The 8,353-nt window shown below is 42.7% G+C and overlaps 1 pseudogene; it reads right to left on the reverse strand.

Moving 5' to 3' along the window:
- Positions 1-1,290: 1,290 nt before the first annotated feature.
- On the reverse strand, positions 1,291-6,940 carry LOC147463348 (uncharacterized; annotated as a pseudogene).
- Positions 6,941-8,353: the final 1,413 nt, after the last annotated feature.

Consider the following 8,353-nt stretch of genomic DNA (forward strand, 5'->3'; position numbering starts at 1 on the left):
CCTATGTATATGATATATTGAGAGATTGGGATAGTTATCTTCCTTTGATGGAATTTTCTTATAAGAGTCGTCCACATTGAGCTACAAAATTCACACCATTTGAAATGAATTATGGTATGACCCCTCTAGCTCTAGGAATTTTAGGTTTTTAGGCTTTGCTTTGTTGCGGCAAGTTTTCTTACCAAGGTGCAAAACATGCTACCTTTAGCCAAGGAAAGGGTTCAGCAAGTAGCTCATAGGGTTAAACGTTAGGACATTCGAAGAAGAAGAACGAGTGTTTCTCCAAGTTCCTTCAAAGTCTACTTCTTTGTCGGCATGTAGATGTCACAAGCTTTCACCAAGATATTGTGGTCCATGGAAGATCATTCAAAAGCTTAGTGATATAGCCTAATGACCAAAGTTACCTCCACAGTGTTGAGTGCATCCAGTGTTTCATGTTAGTAAATTGAAAAGATTTATTTCAAAAGATGATAACGTAATTGATGGAATTGTTTTATATATGAATCAAAAGAGTATGACCATAGTCGAGACAAGCTACTAGAAAAACAATTGAGAAATCATATCCTTTGAAAATTTCAGTTGCTTGGAAAGGTCTTCCACTTATATGAATCAAAAGAGTATGACCATAGTGGAGACAAGCTACTAGAAAACAATTGAGAAATCATATCCTTCAAAAATTTCTAGTTGCTTGGGAAGGTCTTCCACTTACTAATGCTACTTGGGAGCGTGCGGACTTATTTCGTCAACACTTCCCTACATTGCTTATCGAGGACAATGACCTTGTTGCAGAGGGAGAGAATGCTAGACGATGGTGGCATTTGTAGTTTATGATGGCCGGTCGAATTGGTCGAGAAGTCTGCAGATCACGCATGCCGGCTCGAGGGTTAATCCAAGTGAGGACCGGCCAAGTGTGAATAGGGCTCTCGAAGGTTCACAAAGGGGATAAATGGTTGGGTGAAAAAGTGGAGGGTATGCCATTGAATGTGGTCTTTTGGACAAGTAGAGGAAGAGAGGAGAATATTCAAGAGCATGAGGGAGAGAGAGCACACGACCAGACTATGGCCAAGCTTTGAAGCCTCTCACAACAATTCAGGGAGTCATACATGTCTCAAGATTAATAGAACATCTTACACTTTAACAAAAAGTATACAGATAATGACAAGCTGTATACATTAATGCTACAAGGAAAGACTTGTAATCAGTGATTTCAAACCTTGAAGGAAAGAGGAAGCATCTACATGAGCTCTTACTCGGATGTGTTGTATTTTTATAGATATAGGAGTCATTCTGCTATTGGAGCCTCCATTTATGCATTGCCAAGTTGCCCAAAGGGAGGAAGTCCTTGGGAAGAAGCTTTGGAGGAGGGTTTGGTTTGCTAGGGTTAAGAACCTTGCGGGACAAAACTTTGCGGCCAGAGCTGCCACGTGTAAACTACACACGATGGTTTAAAGATCTTGCAAAGCATGCCTGGACCACCAAGAAAAACAATGTCCTGTGCAAAGCATATATACTTTATTGCCGTTGGTCATGGTGACCCAGTAACCAATTGGCATAACACCTTTCATGATTGCTTGGAAAGTGGCCAGTGTTACCATATACATGTGGTAGTGATGTGTGTGAACACACTAGGACCGCCGGGGCATTTTTTCCCTCTTTAGGAGGTTTTTTTCCCCCGAGCATTGTATATACGTCCATCACTCTAGGTCTATCTATCTTTCCATTGCATACTAAGAAACACACTCTCTATTGTGTGCCTTGAGCTTCCTTCGTCTTCTCCAAGCTGTGTGCATTTCTCTGCAACCCTAATTCCAACAATTGGTATTAAAGCAGGTCACGTCCTCCCGGGCTTAGTCGCCAGCTGCTCCAGCACACGCCTGCTCACTTTCTCCGATTTCAGTGAGCTTTGGCGAGCGTTCGGCCTCCGTTTCCACTACAGGCAGTACTGCACAAGCTATTTCGTCATTTTGTGCAGAATTTATGTCAGTGCCATTTTCTGCATAACAGGTGCCTTATAGTCTTCTACGGTTTGTGCTATATAGCACGTGTTGTTCCCACTCCGTTTCTCCTATTTTTGGGCAGTTTTCACATCAGGTGCAACATTTACCATGGCTGACAACAACAACACAGATGTGTTCAAGATGTTTGTTGCCGAGGACACGTTGGATGGGGACAACTACCCTATGTGAGCTTATATGATGCAACATGTTCTTGTGTCAAAGGGCGTCTCGAACATTGTGCAGGGCATTGATGTACGTCCTGGTTCTGAGGATATAGGCGATGTTGAGGATGTTGCAGGTTTGGCTGCAAGGATTGCTGCTGTTAGAGTTGTTTTGCCTACGGAAGAACAAGCTCGTTGGGTTGTTAAGGATGCGCAGGCTCATGCATTGATTGCGTTATCTATGAAGCGCACCATTGTTCCTCACATCCGTTCAGCGAAATCTGCAAAACAGGCTTGGGATATTTTGACTGGTCTTTATGCAAGTCGCAATGAGGCTAAAATTGCTTTGCTGCGTAAAGAGCTGGAGTCGAAGATTATGCATGAGGAAGATGATATGGACACTTTCCTTGCTAGTGTCAAGGATATCAATGAGCAACTTATTTCTGCAGGAGAAGTCATTTCAGACAGTTCCCTTGTGCAGACTATTCTTGATGCCTTACTAGATTCTTACCAGACTTTTGCTAGTACTTGGAGACTTATGACCCAAGGAAATCCAGAAGTTGTCAAGTTTGATGCATTATGCACATTGCTGTTGCAAGGGTCACTTTCCAGAAAAAATAGGACTAGATAGCGTATCGTTGAACAGGCTTTTATTGCTTCTCAAAGAAAGGGTGGTAACAGCAATGCAACCACTTCTTATGGTTCTGCTGTGAGTGGCAAAAATTCTGTTCCTAATGCTTCTGTTGGCAGCAATTCGTCTGGAAATTCTGGTGATAAGAGCAAAAAGAAGATGCATTGCCATTATTGTAAAGCCAATGATCACTTGATCAAGTCGTGTCCTAAGTTGAAGGCCAAAGAGGCTAAGAAGAAAGAGGGTGGTTCCATTGCAAATGCTGGTTCCACTACAAATGCAACCATTGTTGAGTCTTCTATGAAAGGAGACTGTGTTGCTGATGTTGATGCAGAATGGGCTTTTAGCGCAGAGTGCACTTACAATCCTGCTGTCCATGATGCATGCTTGTCAGTTGCTGCATATTCACATGTCTGGTATTTCGACAGTGGTGCTACAAAGCACATTACCTCACATCGTAAATTGTTTACCTCTCTTGAGTCAGTCCCTCATGGGAATTCAGTCACTTGTGCCAACAACGCCTCTTATCCAGTTCAGGGAGTTGGAAAGATTGTGCTCACTGCTGCTAATGGCAGTTCCTTCACACTTGTTGATGCACTTTATGTACCTGGGATCAAGAAGAATCTCTTGTCTGTATCCGCACTTTCTAGACTTGGACTTGTAGTCAAATTTGTGGATGACAGATGTACAGTTCATGATCTCAGTTTTGGTTATGAAATTGTTGCATCTGGGCTTTTGTGTCGTGGGTTGTATAAGCTCACTTTGTATGACAAGTGTGGACAAAATTTTGCAAATGCTGTTGCAGATTCAAGGGCTATTTCAGATGCAAAACTTTGGCATGCACGTTTTGGTCATCTGAATTTTGCCAGTTTGCTGCGTTTGCAAAAATTTGATATGGTTGCTTCTTTGCCGCCTCTTGAAGCACTTGTCAAACATGTTTGTGAAGGCTGTATTTTGGGTAAGATGCAACATTCTAAATTTCCAAAGGATGGTTCAATTCGGGCCACATGCAGGTTGCAGCTTGTGCATAGTGATGTTTGTGGGCCCATGCAAACTCCGTCCTTGGGCAATTACCTGTACTTCATGACTTTCATTGATGATTACTCCAGGCATGCATGGGTATTTTCGCTTAAAGCGAAGTCCGAAGTTTTTAAGTGCTTCAAACAATTTCTGGCTATGGCTGAAAATGTCTCGAAATGTACTATGGGCACCCTCTGTTCCGATCGAGGGGGGGAGTATATGTCTCATGAATTTAATGCATTTCTGGCTAGTCGTGGGATAAAACACCAATGTACAGTGCCTTATACACCTCAGCAAAATGGTGTTGCTGAGAGGAAAAACAGGTCACTGACGGAAATGGCACGATGTATGGTCAAAAGTCAAGCTTTGCCGCATTATTTTTGGCTTGAGGCCATCATGTGTGCCACTTATGTACTTAACAGGTGTCCTACGAAAGCTTTGCAGTCTATTACTACATATGAAGCATGGCATGATAGAAAGCCTTCTATTGAGCACATGCGTGTTTTTGGTTGTTTGGCATATGCTTTGGTGCCGCAAGTGCAACGCAAAAAATTGGATGATAAGGTTGTCAAATGTATTTTTGTTGGTTATAGTGTTGAAAGCAAAGGTTACAGGTTGTATCATCCGCAAACAAAACGTATTCTGGTTTCTCGGGATGTAGTGTTTGTGGAAGATTCCGTTCAGCCCTTGCTGTCATGTACTAGAGACAGTAATGTAAGCTCATGGGACATTTATGACTCTTTGTTGCCTCTTTTCAGTGGTGGAAATACGAATGTAAGTTCCAATGAGGAAAATGTACAGCCTATGGGGGTTTCTGAAAATGTTCTAGATCATCCTATTACTGATGCAAATGTACATGATGTACTTGATGAGGAAAGGGCTGAAAATGAGCAGGCTAGAGGTATGCCAAAATGGCTGGTGCACACTTTGCGTGACAGTAAATTGGATGCACCTTTGTCTAGTCGTACTCGTTCAGGCTCTCGCCATGCATCTTATGCATCAGATTGTTATGCTTTGGTTGTGTCTAGTTTACATGATGTTGAGGAGCCTTTGTCTTTTGATGAAGCACAGAATTCAAAAAATTGGATGGCTGCCATGCAATCAGAATATGATGCACTTATAGAAAATGACACATGGACTTTATGTGATTTGCCTCCTGGAAAAAAGGCCATTGGTACAAAGTGGTTTTACAAGTTGAAACGCAAGTCGGATGGTGAGATTGATTGCCATAAGGCTCGACTTGTTGCAAAGGGTTATGCACAACAAAAAGCATTGATTATGAAGAGTCTTTTGCTCCCACTTGTCGTATGACTACTGTGCATTTTCTATGTGCATTGGCAGCTCATTTTGGTTGGGATGTACATCAATCAGATATTGTTACTGCTTTCTTGAATGGTGACATATTTGAAGAGGTTTATGTAACGCAGCCTTGCGGTTTTGTCATAAAAGGACAAGAGGACAAAGTGTGCAGATGTAAGAAGGCTTTGTATGGGTTGAAGCAATCTCCTCGTGCTTGGTATGAGAAAGCTGACACTCATTTGGTGAAACGAGGCTTTTGTAACAGTCCAACAGGAAGCACATTGTATGTAAAGCATAAGGATGATGTACTTCTCATTGTGGTTCTTTATGTCAATGATTTGTTGATCACTGGACCAAATGAGAGACATATTGCTGAATTTAAGGCTGATTTGAATGCTACTTTCGAGATGAAAGATTTGGGGCTGTTGCATCATTACTTGGGTATACAGTTTAAGCAGTGTGATGGTGGTATTGCTTTGTGTCAGAAAAGTTACATAGAAACATTGCTATGTAAGTTTGGACTCGAGGATTGCAAACCTACTGCCACTCCCATGGAAACAGGTTTGAAGTTGAGTCTATATGATGCTAGCGATCCTACTGATGTCACTCTTTACCAAACTGCTGTTGGCTGCCTAATTTATGTATGCAACACGAGGCCATATATTCAGTTTGCAGTCTCACAGGTCAACAGATTTATGCATAGCCCAGGGTCTAAGCATTGGCAGGCTGTCAAGAGGAGTTTCTGCTACCTTAGTGGCACTTTACATCTTGGCTTGTTTTATCCCAAGGGGGGATCATTGCCGCCAGACTTACATGCTTTTTCGGACTCAGATTGGGTTGGTTGTTTTGACACGTGAGTGTCCACAAGTGGTTTTTGTTTCATGCTTGGCAATTCATGTATATCATGGTTGAGCTAGAAGCAACCTACTGTGGCCACTTCGAGTTGTGAGGTTGAGTACAGGGCAGTCTTCATAGCTACGGTTGAGTGTGTATGGCTCAGGCACCTTATGGATGATTTGGGTGTTGGACAGGACACTGGAAACACTATCTACACTTACAGTCAAAGCGCATTGGCAGTTGCGAGGAACCAAGTTTTTCATGCTTGCACAAAGCACATTGAGGTGCATTACCTCTATGTCAGGGAGAGGCTCTCAGTAGGAGAGATCAGCTTGGCTTATGTGCCAACACAGGACAACCTTGCAGATCTTTTCACAAAGGCATTGTCTCGTGAGAAGCTTGAAGCTTTCCGCAAAGCTTTGGGCTTACTCCCCTTTGTGGACTGATCATGTTCTTAGGGCATGGCACTTCCCTTTACTCATGTGCCAACTCTCGTTCACCGCATCACTCCAGGGAGGAGTTGTTACCATATACATGTGGTAGTGATGTGTGTGAACACACTAGGACCGCCGGGGCATTTTTTCCCTCTTTAGGAGGTTCCCCCCCCCCCCCCCCCCCCCCGAGCATTGTATATATGGCCATCACTCTAGGGCTATCTATCTTTCCATTGCTTACAAAGAAACACACTCTCTATTGTGTGCCTTGAGCTTCCTTCGTCTTCTCCAAGTTGTGTGCGTTTCTCTGCAACCCTAATTCCAACAGCCAGGTCGCCTTTATTGAGCATTTTAGTAGGGGGCATGTCCAAGTTAGGATCTTCCCAAGGGTCATAGTAAGGAATGTTGTAATTTGGGTATTGAGACACAACCATGGCCTTGCACTATTGTTGGCAGAAGGGAGGGACTAGTACTATTTCAAGGTTCCACTCCTACAGAATGCAAGTTTGAGACAGGACCTATTCCTATCTCTGATAGTTTCTTTGCTTCTGTTGTGTGCATTAGCTTGATTACATATCCAGCCGTGGCACGCGCTCAACTCCAAACAAAAGATATTCATCTCATTGCAGATTTGGCCTCTCTCTCTCTCTCTCTCTCTCTCTCTCTCTAATTGCTCATTGCACCACAAAGCTTGCAATCGACCTTTGTCTCTGCCTCACATTCACCTTAACATGTACATACGCAATAAACCGAATGTGCAATATTGTTAGCATTGCAATGCACACAAGACACACTGTCTCTCTCGCCTTGTCACACACACAAAGCCACTCGCCTGAGGGTTTTCCAAGTGGAGGTTGCCTCTATGTGTGTGTGTGTGTGTGTGTGTGTGTGTGTGTGTGTGTGTGTGTGTGGATTGAGCCGAGCAAGCAGGTGATGAGTAGAACCAGCTTCAAACTTCAGAGAGGAGCATAAGAGAAAGAGAATGCGAGCACCTTGAGTAAGAATCATGATATTGAGACCTCCAAGGGCCTCCACGATCATTCCCTTTATAGTTTGATCCATGTAATAATTGTCCTCTAACTTTAGAATCCAATCACAAAAGTTTTCATTTAGAAACAAGTGATAAAATCACGAGACCTACTTGTAATACAATGTATTGAAACAAAGGAATTGGTAATGTATACTCCATTTGAGGGTGACAGAAATCAAAATCACTTATATAAGCTTGGAGCACTAAAGTAACAAGAAGCTTTACTAACACTGTGATCATCCGGAGGCTATCAAGCAACCTTGTTTAGACCACCAAACACAATCAACAGAGCCAAAGTGGTCACAAAAAGTAGCAAGTAACTTTGATAGAATTGAGCATGCATCAATCTCAGTTTGAGAAAGGTATTTTGTCAACCTTAGTTTGAGAAAGGTATTTCATGAACGCCCACTTGATATAACTCAAGTCTACAAACTCCGACTGTATATGTGCTAGGTTTGTATTACTCAATTTTTCCCATCTCACTCGTACTTGAGTAGCCAGAGAGCTTGTACCTTCCTCAACAGTCTAAAGAGAGAGGAACATTAGTTGCCTAGGGGCACTGATGTTTCCAGCAAGCCAAGGCTAGAGTATATACCAGTGGTAGCATTGCTTTTGCATTGTGTTACCCATGCTGCAACAACAACTCCTTGCATGATACACTTCATCTCCTTGCCATTGCCAACTATGGTCCAACCATCATTGCTCAATAGCACATTCATCACTATCCGTGCAACATTTGTTGCGTGCTCTTTTGCAAGAGAGGTGTGTTGTTGAAGAAAGGAAGGGGTCAAACAAAGCACTTGAGTGAAATTTCATAGATTAGGTGAGGTTTGAGCCAAAAGTCAGGAGCAAGGGACACATGCTCAAGCTCTAATTCGATCAGACTTGGGATGTTGGACATGGAAAGGAAGGACTGAGAATTGATGCACATGTAACTAAGAGAG

Source organism: Adiantum capillus-veneris, chromosome 2, assembly GCF_014529385.1.
Source record: "Adiantum capillus-veneris isolate H3 chromosome 2, ASM1452938v2, whole genome shotgun sequence".
Taxonomy (NCBI): domain Eukaryota; kingdom Viridiplantae; phylum Streptophyta; class Polypodiopsida; order Polypodiales; family Pteridaceae; genus Adiantum; species Adiantum capillus-veneris.